At 45.3% G+C, this 17781-nt stretch overlaps 1 protein-coding gene and 1 long non-coding RNA gene across 4 annotated transcripts in view; one reads left to right on the forward strand and one right to left on the reverse strand.

Annotated features, from left to right (window-relative positions):
* LOC138287689 (uncharacterized) overlaps nucleotides 1-17284 on the reverse strand; it is a 40537-nt gene extending 23253 nt beyond the window's left edge. Inside the window, exon 1 of the long non-coding RNA XR_011202271.1 lies at nucleotides 17197-17284. This is a non-coding gene — a long non-coding RNA (uncharacterized lncRNA). The remainder of the gene's footprint in view (nucleotides 1-17196) is intronic.
* Nucleotides 1-17781, forward strand: part of LGR5 (leucine rich repeat containing G protein-coupled receptor 5) — a 1160674-nt gene that overhangs the window by 240825 nt on the left and 902068 nt on the right. The gene's annotated exons all lie outside the window — the stretch shown is intronic.

Below are 17781 nucleotides of genomic sequence, written 5' to 3' on the forward strand. Positions count from 1 at the left end.
GCGTCATTGTCAATGTGTGGCTTTGTCCCCTGACAGGTTCCTTACTCACACAGCCCTGTTGTCACCTTCATACAGGTCAAATTTGTCCTTCGCAGGCTTACTGCATAAATGATAGTCCCACAATGCAGACAGTGTGGGTCCTGGGAACCCATTATATGTGACTCGGTAGCTTGGTCACATGGCAGAAGATGGACAATGCATGCTTTGTTTATTGGATGCCATCACTGTAGGATGGACACATATGTCCAAAAGCATGTTCTGTGGCACAGGTACATGACACAGAACCCCACCACCTGCAGCAGCATGAGTATGCTTTTTTTAGTCCACATGTCCTCAAATGGACAGGGTAGACACTTTCTGTACCCACCATGCCAGTCCTTTCCTTGTTACCCATGTGTAATGTTTGAGTTTGTACTCTGGCAATAGCCTGTAGGAACTGTATGCAGAGAATCATTCTCACAGAGTGTTTTAATGCGTTCATGCCTAAGGAGTCTACCTTTCAGAAGCCAGATTGCTAGAGCATGTCCCACAAGATGTCAGTTGACCTACCTAGTCAATGGAGCTCCTGAGCAGGGTGGTGGGTTGGTCTACAGATTGGGAGGTGTTTGTAGTCATGTCCCTGTACTTAATGGCTCATACATGCCACATTTGGGCAGTTTTGGCAAAACAGGATGTTCTTAGCTTTGTGTACTGACATGTATGTGATAGTCATTTTGGATGGGACTTACGGACATAATTTCTTGTGTTGTCTTTTGAATCCATGCAGGTCAACACCCATCTGAAGAAATGGATATGCAGAGCCATCGGCAAGAATGTGGGGATCCCGGGGGTCCATAACTGGCGGAGCTCCCACTGTCGCTAGAGGTGAAAGGGCCGGAGACGCTGCGCCCAGAAGATCGGAGGCCCATCTGGGGCTGTCTTCCCAATGTGGGCAGGGTGCCCATCAGACCATGACCCCACTAATGGTCGCATTCTGGCGGTAGCCTACCTGGAGCTTGATGGGTGTTTGAGGGCAACACAGCAGCCACAAGAGGATGAGTACACAGCAGATTCCTGCCTGTTCTATTGCCAGGTGATTGAGTGAGGTACTGACTGCTCCCCCAGAGAATTAGGGATGAGCCATGTGTCACACAATAGATGGGAGATTTTTTCTGTTGACATGCCCTGTGTATCAAACTGGTGTGCCTTTCCTTTTGACCCTGGGACTTAGTACAAAACGGGGGGGACCTCAAACCACTTGCTCTGCAGGGACCACAAATGGCTGTGTACAGTGATCATTCATGTAGTTTGTTGTAGTGTGTGTAATTTCTAACCTAAAAACCACTACCCCTAAATGTTACAGGCCAAACGTAAGTAGATTATGGACCACTGTTCTCTTCCATGTGTCTGGGTGTATGTGTATGTACACATCTGCCACCCAGAAGCCAGTTATCTTCAGTATATGATAGGTGCTGGTGCCTCACTGCAGTCTGTGATGTGTAGGTGCCCATCATACATGTGTCATGGCTAATTATTTGCAGATGTAGCAAACTACTTTCCCATTGTAAGTGGGAAATGTCCATTGACAATATGTCCCATTACTGTTGCCAACATTCCTTTTGCCTACATGTCATCATGTGCCCTTTGTCTTTAGGAAACCTTCTTGACCTGCAATTTTATGCAGGTTCTACCCATGTTAATGAGATGATGTCTGTATTCCCTCACATATATGTGCATGGCAAACGGTTTGTGGAATAATACAGTTACAATGGTAGTACATTTCATGTTGTGCCACCACTGTTTAATATCTGATGAATACCTTCATGCATCATAGTAAGTCATTTGGCATGTACAACTGCAGTAGCAATGAGGGGCATGACAGTTAGGCACCGATTGTGGAACCACTCTGTGTTTATCTATGCCTTAATGTCCTTAATGTAGAATCATGTAGAAAAGTACACAGCAAATGTGTAGTGGTTGAGGATTGTGCCCTGACTGTTGGCATACATCATGGAGTGACTTGCAGTGATGTTGACATCACATGTGTTTGGGTCCAGGCATTCATCCACAGACAGACACCAGGGTTGGCATGTCCAAGATGTGTGTAGTGATGTTGCTTCTCATTTCACAACAGGTTGAGGTCCTTAGATTAGTCATTGAAAGTTCTGTCTCTCTCCAGCATGCAAAGGAGAGATGGTTACTACAGAAACACTCAGATAATGTCATTGTTATGGGTGTCAGACATTAGTGGTGACTATCCTGGGGCTTACTGATTCATTGTTTTGTGTATTCTGGAGACATCTCTCCCTGACGTCAATGTTGTCCCTTTCAATGGCACATGTGAGGTCTATCTGAGTAACATGGATACTACCTCCTTGACTCTATTGGGACAGGTGTCAATTGCTGAAGTGTACATTGTTCAAATGTTTTCAGTGTGACATGGGTATTTCCATGTCACCTACACTAGGATATTGCATTTTTGTAATCAACATAGCAGGATTTCATTGCATAATTTCTAACTGCTGATACATTATGTATGTGTCAAATAGATGTGTGCATTACCTTGTGTGTGAATTGTGGGAATGGACTTTACAATGGGATACTAATATTTGCCAAATGTTAGCTTAGGTCTGCTGCATATGGCACAGCTTTGAGGATAGAGTGGTCTTCTAGTTGTTTGTGTGGTTATTGTAGTTGCAAAATTCAGCCATGCTATTGTAGTTGTCTGAGATCCTGATTTTTCTCTGGGCAACGTTCCGAAATGCATATGTTTTGACACAGGTATGTCCCCCTTAGGTGTAAGGTTTTGCTGGGGCCTACTTGTAGGAAAGTACCCTCTTTCTTGGCATGGTTACCCCATGTTCTGCCTGATGTCAGTGTGTTTAACTGTGTTCACTGGGATCCTGCTAACCAGGACCCCAGTGATTATGCTCTCTCTCCCATAACTCTGTATTTCATCCCACAATTGGCATACTGGTGTCCCCATGTAAGCTCCTAGTATATGGTTGAGGTTGCAGGGGATCCCTATGGGCTGCAGTAGTTATTGGGCCACCCATAGGGAGCCCATGCAAAGGGTTCTGCAGGCCTGCCATTGCATGAACAGGGTGCATGCACCCATTTTCACTATAGGTCACTGCACCAGGTCACTATAAGTCATCCCTATGGTAGGCCCTCTCAGCCTAGTGGGCAGGGTGCATGTACCTGTGTGTGAGGGCACCCCTGCACTAGCAGAGGTAACCCCACAAATTCCAGACCCATTTTCTTAGACTTTTTGAGTGCAGAGATGCCAATGTATGTGTGTACTGGACATAGGTCACTACCTATGTCCAGCTACATAATGGTAACTCTGAACCTAGGCATGTTTGGTATCAAACATGTTGGAATCACATCCCAATACAAGTATTGGTTGTATGATTCCATGCACTCTGGGGGCTCCTTAGAAGACCACCAGCATTGCTCCTACAGCCTTCTGAGGTTTTCCAGGCAGCCCCAGCTGCTGCCACCTCACAGACCGCTTTCTGCCCTCCTGTTGCTTGAGCAGCTCAAGCCCAGGAAGGCAGAACAAAGACTTTTCTTTGGGAGAGACATGTTACATCCTCTCCCTTTGGTAATATGTGTTACATGGCTTGGGAGGGGTAGCCTCCCCAAGCCACTGGTATGCTTTGAAGGGCACATTTGGTGCCCTCCGTGCATAAACCAGTCTACACCGGTTCAGCAACCTCCACTCCCCGCTCTGGCGCAAAACTGGGCAATGGAAAGGTGAATGACCAGTCCCTTGTCCATCACCACCTCAGGGGTGTTGCCCAGAGCTTCTCCAGAGGGCCCCTGGGTTTTGCCATCTTGAATCTAAGGTTGGCAGGGAACTCTGGGAGCAACTGAGTGGGCAGGTCAGGCAGGTGACGTCAGAGCCCCCTCCTCATAAGTGGTCCCCCCATCTAGGTGACCAATCCCCCTTTCAAGGCTATTTAGAGTCTCTCTTTTGGGTGGTTCCTCAGATTCAGCTTGCAAGATTCCAGCAGGATTCCTCTGCATCCCTTACTTCGACTTCTCACCAAAGAATCTGCAAATGGACTCTCCAGGACCTGACAATCTGCAACGAAGACAAAGACTTTGCCTGCAACATTATTTCCACAGCTACTTCCAGCTTCTGCAACATTTCCCTGGTCGTGCATCCTCTGAGGACAGCCTGTCTTCAGTCTGCACAGCAAAGAAGGAATCTCCCTTGGAGTGAAGGAATCACTCCCCTGCCTCTGCAGGGACCAACAGCAACGACAACTGGGTGTGTGGATCCCCTCTACTGCTGAGCTGAGTGGATCGATCCTGCAACAGGGGTGGTGGTCGGAAGTGGTCCAGATGGTCCTCTCTACCAGCTTTCCAACTTGGCTGGATGTGAGCCTGTGCCTTCCCACGCAGGCCAGTGCCCCCATGCACAGTGTCTTTTTCAGTCTTCCTGTAGCTCCAGCCCCCAGCACTCCTTCCTACGATGCACAGCTTCCTGAGTGGCTCTCCTGCGATGTTGGGCTCCTTTTCGTAGTGCTGAATGGGCTCCATTTGCACCTTCTGTGTCCCCATCCTGTGGGACTCCTGTGCATGCTGCCTGTGCTTCTGTGGGCTCTCTGCGATGCTGAGGGCTCCCTCTGGCTCCCCCTCTTGGGTTGAGTCCTCCTGGGACTTGCTGGTCCCTGGCAGCACCACTTTCCACCAACCGCAAGTTTTGCCTGTGCCAAGGCTTGTTGGTGGAATCCAGACACGCAAACCCAACTGCAATCTTTCTTCCAGCATGGAACATCACATGCATTCTCCAGGAATTTGACTCTGACTCCAGGGATGCAGTGCTGACTCTCCTTCCTCACCTTCGAGGGACTCCTGCAATCCTCAGCTTGGTGGGTAGGGGTTCCTGCCCCCAATGGACTCTGCTGTCTCTTCTGGGCTTGGTCCCCTCTTTCCACAGGTCTTCCTCTTCAGGAATCCACCGTTTGTGTCTTGCAGTCATCTCTGGGTTTTGCAGTTCTCTTCTTTTTTTCTAAGTGGGTGTTCTGGGGTAATTCTAGTAATTTACTGGGTGGGGGTGACACTCTCACATTCCTTTTTTTCAGCATATGGTTTGTGGGCCCCTAGGGCCACTATTCTCTCTTGTGTATTACACTGTTTGCACTGTTTTCTAAATAATTCTTATGCCTATTTCTGACAACTAGTGTATATATCTTGTATATCACTCACCTCCTAATGGAATATTGCCTCTATAGTAATTTTGGTGTTGTGATACTATAATAAAGTACCTTTATTTTTGTAACACTGAGTGCATTCTTTCGTGTGTGTCAGTGCTGTGTGACTACAGTGGTATTGCATGAGCTTTGCATGTCTCTTAGATAAGCCTTGGCTGCTCATCCACAGCTACCTCCAGAGAGCTAGGCTTCTAGACACTGCCTACACTACACTAATAGGGGATACCTGGACCTGGTATAAGGTGTAAGTATCTTAGGTACCCACCACACACCAGGCCAGGTTCCTACACTACTTGACATGATGGTATTGTTTGTCAATCAGAATCGTGATTGACGTGCTATCATGGACATGTTATGACACTATTTCTCTTTTCTTTTTGCAGCATCAGCACAGGCAAGCAAAAGAGGTGGGGCTGAGTCAAGTGGGGAAGCGTCTGGCTACAAGACCTCTGGTCAAGACACCCAGACACAGAGGGACCCAGTGGCCCGGAGGGTGAAGGGAGAGCCACAGGGGAGGCCGGAATATCGTCATCGGATTCCTCCTCCAGTGGCCAGTCCCTAGTGGTGGCGGACCCATCGGGTAATCACCCAGTATCATCCTTGTCTGCCAGCCCTGTTCTATCACCGCCCTCCCTGTTGCTCACCACGTAGTTGGCTGTGCTTGCTCACCCAAGAGGGTGGGTGTCTCCTTTGCCACTGGCACCTCTGCCCCTGCTACCCCTGCTGCCCTCCATGAGGAGGCTATTGACCTTTGGAGAAGTATCTCTCCAACAGACTGATGCATTCCTGGAAGGCATTCATGGTGCAGTAGCTGGCCTACAAAGATCTTTCAGGCTCTGGCCTCCACACTGCCAGCAGTCAGTCACCCCCCACCCACCGTCAACCTCACTCTTCCCAGTCCAAATCCCCCCTTCCTATCCAAAGCACATCCAAAGCACATAAACAGATCCGCAGACATCCACCTCAACAGACAAACGGAGCACACACAAACACAAGACTCACTGGCACACACACATTCAACATCCACCCACAAACACAGCAACACTCAACTTCCCCTGACACCCCCACCACCCACGGCATCTCTCACACAAGATCAAGCATACCTGCAGACACCACCACAACAGTAACTGGCACAGCCACCACACCCATCCTTCCCACAGACACCACCCCAGCAGACCCCCAGACATCCACCACATCCTCAGACACCACAACTTCAGACACACATACATCCACCACATCCACCATACCTGCAGTCACCACCCCAACAGACACCCACCCACCACAGAACCCCCAGCACCTGCAGCCCCCTAAGCCCAAGGCACATAAACACTCTCACTCGCCCACCCAACAGACATCCACCACACGTAAGCATACCTCCCATAAGAATGCACCCACAGCATCCACACCTACACATCAGACCTCCAAATCCCAACCCCTTCTGATGACCATCCTGTGTGTCCAAAAAACTTTTCTTGTTTGACCTTAACCTTTGCTCTGTTCCTCCCACCCCCATCCCAGACCCAGAAGGACCTCACTCAGGCAGTCCCTTCCACGTCCAAGGACTGCCATGCCCCCTTGCAAGTAGCCATGCCTCTTCCTCTCTGAAGACCCAAAGAAGCCCACCCCTCCCAAGAAGAAGACCCCACCCACTTCCAAGCCCAAACACCCCTCCCTCCCAAATCCGATCACCCCTACCCCCAGATAATCCCGGAGGTGCCTGCCTGCCCCCTTGATTCTTCTTCCTGTGGAGGTTCCCTGGCAGTTAGGAGTCAAGTTTTGGCACAATAATGCAATACCTTTGGGACCATACAGATGGACTGGTCAATGGCCTTTGGACTTTAATATAATTCTATTTATGAAACCCAAGCAGTTTTTTTGGGGGGGTATACATTTGTCCTGCAATTCCTTTTCTAGCTTTATGTTGGTCCTGAGTGACTTTGGTTGCGTGCCTCCAGTTGTGTGCTTTTCAGTCTGCTTGCTGCTCCATGTGCTGTGGTTTGCAGTATGTGATTTTGTGTGCAGTGCTGTTGTCCCCCAAGAGAAGGGTATATGTTGTGTGTATAGGTATGTGTGTGTAAATGCAATGGTGGTATTTATTTTTGTGTTGTCCAATGTGGGCATGTAAGGTCTGATATGACTAATGTATACATGTAATGTGTCATTGAGTTTTGTTTGTGCAGACGTGGTGTGTGTTAAATTGTGCTAGCAATGCTTGCATTAGACTGTGCATGTGTCCATTTCGTCTGTGTGTCCCTCTGTGTTTTGTGCATGCCATTGTGCTGTGATGTGTGTCCATTGCAGGGTTGTCTAGTCGTGGTGTTATCTGTGTTGCATGTCAATACATATATGTGTTATATGTAAGGACAGTCCCTAGCCAGTGGTAAATGTGAGTGTATGAACTGTATTTGTATGTGTGCTGTAGGTGTGTTGTCGATGTGAGTGACAATGTTGTGTAGTCTTCAGTCTCCCTGTACCTGACCTGTGTGGCTGTGTGTATTTGTGTAGTATTGCAGTGCAGTGTGTGTGCTGGCCAAAGTGTGTGTATTGTGACTGGGTACGTGTCTGTGTTGATGTATGTTTTTGAATGTGTTATTTGAGATTTGTATTTGCTGCCCATGTCGTGCCCCCCACCGCATGAAGTGTTTAACAGTGCAACTAGTTGTTTTTAAGGTTTGTGATGCAGGTAGATGTGTATACTTACGGTTGTTAGTGTCCAATGTGTCATTGATTTCGTTGTCTATCGATGACCAGCTGCATGACATTTGTGAATGGCTCTATGGCGGCACCAGATGTGTAAGGCTGCCTGCAGGTGAGTGTCTCCCTTATACTGACCGTTTACACCTTCTGATATGTCATGGTTGGACCGCCACGGTTACTTTGGTGGTGTACAACCTCGTAAAGGGTCTGGCGGCAACACAGGCTCTGCCGGCCTGTTTGTGCTTTCTCTTGACTGTGGCGGTCTGTGCTCCCTGGCAGTGCCAGCGGTCCTCCGGCGGTCTTCTGTTGGTACAGCCGCCAAACTCTTAATAGGGTGGTCACATCCACCAGACCGATGACTGCCACCTCCACCATGGTGGTCCTGGGACCACCAAACTCTTGCTGAGGCCCTTTTCAGATATTGCTTATTGATATTGAATATTTTCAGATTTTGCTTATTGTTGCATATATTTTACAAGTTACAGAGCCTTCCTGGCAACTTGATTCCTATGCTTTGCGACTAATTATTTTAACCTGATTATATTTGTCTCTTTCTGTATTGCACTTTAATATTTTTAACAACTTTCATGGGTTTTCTAGTTTATTGATCTCAAGCTGTTTGAGCGAGGCTATAATATTGACTATGTGGAAACGATGAGTTGAATCTTATCACTAGGGAGACATTGCCTCATCCATTCTTGATGACAACACCATCCCTGACCCCGTGATGGGTGCTATGACTGCCATGCAAATTTCTAATGTATAGTACCCACACAGGTCATTAGGTTACGCTCGTTCTGCATCACCCACATCTAATGCTCCCAGCACCTGTTGTTCCTCCTTTGCGCAACCTCGTCCTGGCAAAACACTCCCTGGAGTTCACAGCAATGGAAGCCCTGCTTAACTCCTAGTCACAAAGTTAATGCTCACAGCAGGAAACTGCAGTGCGATATGGTATCACTCCAGTGATTTTACACTGGTACAATCTACAATGTACAGTAGGCGAATGCCCTTTATGCACTTTAGTTGACACCTATGCTAAAACATACATGGCGAAGATTTCCAAAAGAGAAAACTTTGAATAACTGTTAACCTTTGTTACTTGTAAATGTGTTGCTTCTTCTAAAATAAAACAATTCTAAGATGTCTGCTGCTTTATGAACACAACTCATGACGTTCAGCAGTGAAGATTATGGAAGTACTGGCACTTACTGTGGTGGCACGTGAGAAGCCAATAGGGTTCCAGGTCTGAAAGTCAGTACATCCAAAATAGATGTGAGGTTCTTATGTATTTTATTATAATGGTCACCTGCTGATTGTCAGAATAAATGTGTTATGACAGTGGTTCCCAACCTTCTGACTTCTGTGGACCCCCACTTTGTCATTACTGGAACCTGGGGACCCCCACTGAATCATTATTGAAATCTGGGGACCCCCCACTTAGTCATTACTGAAAGCTGGGGACCTAATCTATTAATCTTATTTAATTTTCTAAGAAGTCGCGGACCCCCTGAGGAGGCTTCACGGACCCCCAGAGGTCCCCGGACCACAGGTTGGGAACCACTGTTATGAGAGCAGCAGCAGAGGTATCAGCAAGGCTTTGCATTTGGCTTGATTAAGAGTGATTACTACATAAATTGCACTATTGAATCACACATTATTAATAGCGTTTGTAGTTGCATTCTACGTGGTTCAGAATGCACTGCTTACCCAAGGTGGTAGTAGCCCATCACTTTTGAACCCTGCGGTCATTTAGTTCACTTAGGGCCTGATTTAGAACTTGGGAAAGGGTTATTCTGTCACAACGGTGACAGATATCCTGTCCGCCGAATTCTAAATCCCACTCTTTCCTATGGGAATTTAGATTTTGGCGGACGGGATATCCGTCACCGTTGTGATGGAGTAACCAGTCTGCCAAATTCTAAATCAGGCGACTTCTTTGCTGCTAAATCTAGAGTTATAATATTCATGAACCACAGACAACACGCTGTTCTATGCTGATGGCTAGTCTGCCAGAAAAACGAATATCCAGAGGAGAAGCCTGCACAATAGCATTAGAGAGTAGTACTTCCAATACCATGAGATTCTGCTAGACACTATTGCCAGGACACCTATGAGAGCTTAAGCTCCTTCTGTCCACTTTGATTAAGTAATCGTAAAGAATACTTTCTGTAAAGCTTGCCCCATGTCATGTCACGAGGCAAAAAGGAGACACGACTGCGCAATGGTTGTAATAATTATTTATTGTGGGCTCTCAACAGCAGGCTGCTTGCTCACATGCCTGCTGCACTGCTTCTGCCAAAACCGATTCCAAACTCCTACACCCCACACTTCCCACCTCCAGCTCACTGTCATCACAGCTTCAGCCTGAGGCAACTGACAAGGTTCTAAGCCCGACCCTACACCTCTCCCCATTTAAACTTGAACCCCAGTTTTCTTTCTGAGTCTAGATGTCTTTAATAAGCTGTTGAGGCCTGGTTATTACTAGGCCTGATCGAATGGTCAGCACTGGAGGAATTGGTTGATTAACCATCGGGGAAAAAGAGGCGTCCATCAGTATCTCCGTATTCGGTGCCTTGCTACGACAGAAGTGATATTTCTGTATATAGATGGGGTTTGTGGTCTAAAGTACAACATATTCCTGGTGATGAACCTCCCAGGGCGAGACGCTGTAATGTTGCTCCCTTTTACTGCTGTCACTTGGAATAGCTTGGTGTCAAAAGGGGTGGCTGTTTTCCTCTGTCTTTGCTTGACCACTACCCATTTGGTAGCTTCAAGGCGAGTTTCTTGCGCTCAACACATGATGTCTGTATGCCCTTTCATCCTCCTCCTCCTGTTTTTCTTCTCCCAGTCAGTGGTCTTGACTTCGTCCTGGTTTGCCTGACGCTTGTGTGACCATTGCGGAAATTTGGTGCTAACAAATCAGCCAAACATAAGCATGGCAGGACTCTCCCCAGTCGTTGAGTGAGGGGTGGTTCAATAAACCTGCAGAACTTGACATAGGGTCCTTCAACCACAAATCCTTCTGCATGGTCTGCTTGAGCGTGCCCATGGAGAGTTGTGCTATTCCATTGGCTTAAGGCCAAAGTGGGGTTTTCCGATGATGCCCAATCGGTTCAGGAACTCTCTGAAGTAATCACTGGTGAACAGGGTCCCATTGTTAGACTTCAGGACTTTGGAATCCCCACGTCGCAAAGATGTCGTCCAGGGTGCTTGCTCACACATCGGCTGCACTGCTTCTGCCAAAACCTACTCCAAACTACTACTCCCCGTCTAGAGCTGGCTATGTCATCACAGCTTCATCTTGAGGCAAACGTGGGGTCCTTAACCGGACTTTATTTCTAAGGAAGCATTTGGACTATACAGAACACGTGTTGGCTGTGGGAACTCAGAAGCTTTTAAGTTTTTCCAATAGACAAAGAGTTATGTTAAATGAACATGTCTGAAGAAATTGATCTGTTCGAACCCTATAATAGCCCAATATAAACATGTTTCTGATTCTTAAAGTGATGTACTTGGTCTTAATAATATGAGAATACATGTATTTAATGAAGAGATACACAAGAGAAAGGAAGTTGATATGATGCTGCTATTGAATGTGTATATTTTATTTGGTAGTTATCCTAGGATTCTAGAGGTTAATCTATATTTGTAGTTATATATTTTAAATTTTATGTATGTTTATTTTTTTTATTTCAACTTGGACTACTAAATAAAAGAGCTCTACAAAAAAGATAATTTTTTTATCAGAATTGTTATTTCTTGTATAATATGATTACCCGAGTCATTATTGTGATTTCAGTAGATACAGGGGCGTAGCTTCAAGGGGGTGTTTGGAGGTCTATCACCCTCCAAATAAATGTATTGTTGGCTTGTTCAGAGGGCCCTGAGTCGGGCTGGTAAATCTTTGTTGGCTTTTCTTGTCCTGATCCAAAAATAAAAGCCAAAACTATGACTGTTGATGTAAAACAAGAGAGAGTGACAGAGATAATCATCTGGTGGCTGGATTTCAAATGTGAAACCAGATAAACTGTCATCAATACCGGCTTCCCTGCATATTCAAATTGTGTGATTTTAGGTAAACATTTTGTTCCACAGAGTCTCCTTTTTCATTGTAATCAGATATGAGAGCAATTTCAAATACTTGAGTTCAGACTTAGGCTATACAAGCACTCTTATGTTTGATTTAATAGTCTATAATGTTGACCCCTCTATAATAAGAACATAGGCCACGTTTAGCAGGTACACGACTACTGACTTCCCTAATTTACTAATGGCATTATGCACTGATTTAATCTGATGTACTAAGGGGAAATGCTTCTGCATGTTAAAGAAATATGCTGTTTTGAATTTTGAAGCAAGTGCATTATATCATGTTTGGTGCATGATATACATGCCAAACGTTTTCATTACTTGGCTCGTCTGTGGACTCTTGGAGGCAAGCCATACCTTCGACTCAGCTCTTGCTTCGCTTGCCCTATTAATTTGCTAGTTGCCCTCCACTATTTCTGTCTCGGGCTTAGTGCATAGGGCCACCAGTCACTTGATAAAATGGTTAGTAAAAGGCAAAGACTGGAAACATGAACCAGCCTACATACACAAATTTGGCAACTGTGCCATCAAGGCTTCTCATAGCAGAGACGAAGAAGAGTGCATTTAGTAAAATACATTTAAAATAAGTGATTACAAGGCAGTAGCTCCAGGCTGTTGTGCTGTGTAAGTTTCCATAGATAACTACCAAGCACAGGTGAGATGTGTAGGGGCTCACATCCAGGGGCAGTGGTAGGGATGTGACCCTCCACAAATGCATTTTTGGTTTGGTAGTTGAAACTAGGGGCACTGAGTCAGGTCTACAGTGTTGGTTTTCTCATAATTTTCATTTCACTGAGAGCTTTTAACTTGTTGAATATAAATTTAAACTCCCAAAAAATATATTACCTACTGGCAGTCGCCAGTAGGTAGTTATAGTTAGGACCTAATTTCCATAGAAAAAACGTTTTTTGACTTGGCTATATCCTTGGTGCTGTTTGACAAATCTTCACAAAATTTTCCAAAAAAGTGTTTTGTTGTGCATGGAAAGTTTTGGGGCAAGTGGGGGCTGAGAAAAGGGGGGAGGGAGGATAAAAAAAGGTGGTTTCCCATTGTAATTCCCATATGGATTTGAACATGACTACAGCCTGAACCACTGGGTGGAATTACACCAAATTGTACAGAAAGGTAGCTTTTGGGCCACAAAGAAGCCTTTTTGTTATTTGGTGTAAATCCTTTCGGTTGTTTTATAGATTTGAAAGTAAAAAGAAATGTCTATATATCTAGAGGCGTGGATCTTCCTCGGAACCGGAGGAAATGCAAGGCCCTGATTGGCTGGCTTCAACCTGACAGAAAAGTTGCACATAAGGGGTCAGGATACAGGCACCCTGACCCCATAGGACACATGGAGGGGTCCCCTAAGGATCACTCATGGGCAAAAAAAAGCAATTTTTTGTTTTTCAGCCAATCCGCGGATTCAAGGATCCTCTGAGGATCTTGGGGAAAAGCAAGGCCCTAATTGGCTGACCTCAACCTGACAAATATTAAAGTGTGTGTTAAAAAACATAGAAATTCACTGAAAGAAATAAAGATTACAGGGATGTTATAGTTAGTTTGATGCTTTACCCATGCTAACGATAACAGTTCAGCAGTTATAGTTATACTTCTAGATATACTTATCCGAAGAAACTATAACTTGTGCCTGAAAGTAACTTTGGGCAAGAGAGTTAGATTTTGAACATAAGTATAGCTAGAAGTATAACTATAACTGCTGAATTTCCATGGTTTTGTATGGGTAAAATGTCAACCTACCTATAACTTCCCTTATTACAGGTTACATGGATATTATAGTGGGGCTCACATTTTAAATGTACAAAACTATCAAAATTCACTTGTTATAGTTATCTCAAGTAACCATAACTCGTGCCTGAAGGTACCTACAACTCACACCCCGCCATGCACTGTTTTTTGTCAAACATTTTACCGCAAATATTTCATTGGTATTATCAATAATGTTATCAAAGGTGTCATGAGTGATGTAATTTGTGTGGTAATTAGCAGTGCATGGCAAGGGCGCGAGTTACACTTACTTGAGATAACTCTAACTGTAATAGGTAAATTCCTATGGTTTTGTACTTTTACTGTGGCCAGACCCTGCGACTAACCCCATGCTGTGCATGGTCCTTTAGCCGTGGCTTCGTGAGAGGGGCCCCCTCCAACGAGCATTGCCCCTGGGAGGTGGTGATCCCCGGTACTCGGGGGTCCAAAATGGATCCCCTTCATGATTTTATTGTAGGAGGTGGTGGTCCCCGGTGGTGTGGGGAGCTATTCCCCCGCATTCTCTTTATTTATAGCCTCGGGGAGGTGGCAGTCCGCGGGCTGCGCAGCCCCCCACATTCAATTAACATTAAGCCCCGGGGAGGTGGTGGTTCCCGGGACTGCAAGGGGGGGGCGGAAATGGACCCCCCTGAATATTTCATTTTAGTCCCAGGGAGGTGGTGGCCCCGCTGCATCAAATTTGATTGAAGCCCCCGGGGAGATGGTGGTCCACGGGGCTGTGGTAAGCCAAGAAGGAGGACCCCCCTGCACCTCCCTTCTAACATTTTCCTCATGCCCCCAGGACTTGGCTCACCTGGGGGCTTCAGAAAAAGGTCAGGGAGCACCAGAACTAAGGGGTCAGAGTGTCCCTACCCTGGCCCCCTTTGTTTTTTTACTTATTTTTCTTGGGACTCGGCTGAAGCTGTGTCCCAAGCTGGCTGTCAACACTTCCTTGTTGAAGTCAGATCAAGTTTTGTCAAGAGGTGCGAAAGTTATAGGCAAAACAAAAAACAATCTGTCTTAGAAACTAGGTCCTAACTATAGCTACCTAGTGGCAACCGCATATAATATGAGTGGTTTCCCCAAAAAAGTAGTAAATCCGCACCCATAGAAGAACTCTTTGAATGGGAGCGTATTTGCCTCATTTTTGAATTCACAAGCATTGCAATAGTCTGCTTTGAAAGTTGTGCCAGTCTCACATTTCCAAGCATAATACTGGCAATCAAACATGCAAAAGGTGATGGGATGAATGCTTGCAAATGAGCTAAAGAGTGACAGTCACTCTGGGTATCAATCTAACCCATTATTTTTCACCTACCGTGCCAATGTAGAAAGAAACCAACCAAATACAAATTAGTACTGACCCTGCTTCTCATGGAAACAGTCAAGTCCGCACCTTGGTCATCTCATCCATTTAATCTGCGTCCAACACTTTTTTAGTTGAGAAATTTGAGATTCATACCCCCTGAATATCAGTGATTAAGGTTCGCCCCTGGAGGCTGGTACAGTGCACATTGCCTGCTTGTCAGAAGAGTTGAAAATACTTGGAACTGAACTGTAGTACTTCTGCCACTTTCCACCCATCCAATGAGCCTGCCAAGAGAGATGAACTCTGCCTCTCCTCAGGTGCCTTCGTCTACTGGTAAAAAACATTAACCCATAATATGTCTCTCTAAAAAAAAACACTTTCACTGAAAAGTAATAATTTTTTATATTTGTGGATGTCAGGTTCAGGTGAAGGACAAATGATAAAAGAAATTGGGCATTTAAAAACTGACTTGACTGTGATGAACAATGACCTTCAAAGGCCACAACATTTGCACAGGAAACTACCTGGAAAGGCAAGAAGATGAGAGTAGGGCAGGAAATCCTGTTTGGATCTCCTCACAGGCCAACCCACTACCGGTGCCCCTGCTCCCCAGCTAAAGACAACTACTGTTGGAGGACTTTAGGCACAGAGGAGCAAATCTACATCTTGTGTGGGCAAAACTCTCTACAACCTGGCACTGTCCTATGCCTGCTTCACGATAGATCTTTGCATCAGTTGGGGTAAACACAAGGACTTGATGCTGTGAAGGTCTCTCTAGTTTATTTCTTGATTGCTCTTGGAAAGGAGAATCCTCTCAGTAGCCACAGTGTTGGCAAGCTCCTAATATATATATATATATATACAAGATGTCAAGTATCTCCTTACGAGGGTCACAGGTAGGAGGATAAAGTCACAAAGGGCAGGTAAAGCATTCTTGCCAGTGTTGACAGATTTTGATTGCAGATGATAAACCATACAAGAGTTGATAAGATAGGTACCAACAATTCCCTTAACACTTTTGAAAAATAACTCTTCACATAGTCTTTCAGTTAAGAGAATCCAATATGGAATTCTGCTGAAAAAAAGAGTAAAAAAATCAGAGACAAAAGGCATCTAAATGGGCTATGGATATGAAGAAAGGTCAGGATATGAAAGTGATGCAATGCATCCTTCTCTGATCAAGAAACATTATACATAAGAGAAACTAAGATGCTGCAATCATAAATAAAGCCTTAGAACACACTGGAAGCAGCTGTTTTTCTTCGCACAGTTATGATCTAGACTGTACCACCTCATTTTGCTTGTCTCTCTCACTTGACTACCAGTGAAGCAGAGAAACCTTTTTTGACAGGTTTTTTAAGTGTGGTTACGATCAACCTAAATTGAGCAGATTTCTATAATCATCTTTTCTGTAACATTTGCCCAAAAACTTCCTCAGGGTCCGCACCATGAAACTATGGGCCCATCTCCAGGCAGCTCCAAGTCAGGATGCTTTTACAACACTGAACATTAGGGAGGCCAGGCGAGGGGAAGGGTTTGGGAAGGAGACCTAAAAGGAAAAATTGTTAAACATACAAACAGTAACTGTATACTTGTGTATCAAGGCTGCGTGTTCACAGATTCAGGCATCATCCCTCTCATGACCGATTTTGAATTAAGGGTTGTCTTTTGAACAAATTATTAAAAATAGCTCTTAGTGTACCTTGGGACTTTGCTCTCCTTAAGAAATGTGACTACTGATTCAAGTATTCTAATGATGGTATTCAGCTATTTTAAAACTAAGTGATATTTCACCTTATGAATACTTCGAGAGCTTGCAACAAAATAACTCTGGACACGTTAGAATGCTCACACTATAATTATCTATTTCGATACATTCGCTAAAGTGAAAAGAAACGCGTGTCATCTCAGGGAGGCGCTTACCGTGCAGAGCGTTTCCCTCTCTGAAATGTACTCGACTTAAACAAAGTGATTTATGCCTGACAGTGGAATGCTGTCTAAAGAGTTTGGAAAAGACGCTAGAACCAGGGCGTAGCAAGAACCGGCAGCTGGGACTGGAAATGCTGCAAGAAGTGCGAATGCAGCCTAAGGACAAACTCTGCCTAAAGCCATCCTTACAAAACAAGCGGAACAACTCACACGCAGGAAGAAACCAGCCAAAGGAATCCCCGGGCCACCCGGCCGAACACTGAAGCTGCAGAGAAGAGATCTGTCTCCTCCAGAAAGCGGAAGAATAGTGAGCAGCTCCCCAAGAGGCAGGGCTGCTTAAATAGATTGGGGACACACCCAAGACAGCGGTCAATCACTGCACCTGGGAAATGTGGTATGAAAGAAACCTGTACCCACAGGTCCTGAACCAGGGCGCCTTTTGTAAACAGGCATTGGTACAAAACATTGCACAATATGATTTTGCAAACAATCGTTGGCACAACATTTGTACAATATGATTATATTGTAGGACACTGCCACCACCAACGTGCGGTATAATAAACGTACGTTTTCCCACAGCAAGGATTAACTTTTTGACCGCCGCATAAAGCAACCCATGAAATCAGACATGGCTGGGTGGAGGCAGTTCCTAGAAATCGTGCCACCCCAATCTTGACATTTCCGGCTTACTTCTAATAACTACAGAGATGCATTACCTGATATGGCTGTCTTATTAAGATGATATGAAAGGTTACAGTGTTCTTTTGTAGACCTGGAGGTGTGCAAAGTAATTCT

The sequence above is a fragment of the Pleurodeles waltl genome, chromosome 4_1, assembly GCF_031143425.1.
Source record: "Pleurodeles waltl isolate 20211129_DDA chromosome 4_1, aPleWal1.hap1.20221129, whole genome shotgun sequence".
In the NCBI taxonomy this organism is placed as follows: domain Eukaryota; kingdom Metazoa; phylum Chordata; class Amphibia; order Caudata; family Salamandridae; genus Pleurodeles; species Pleurodeles waltl.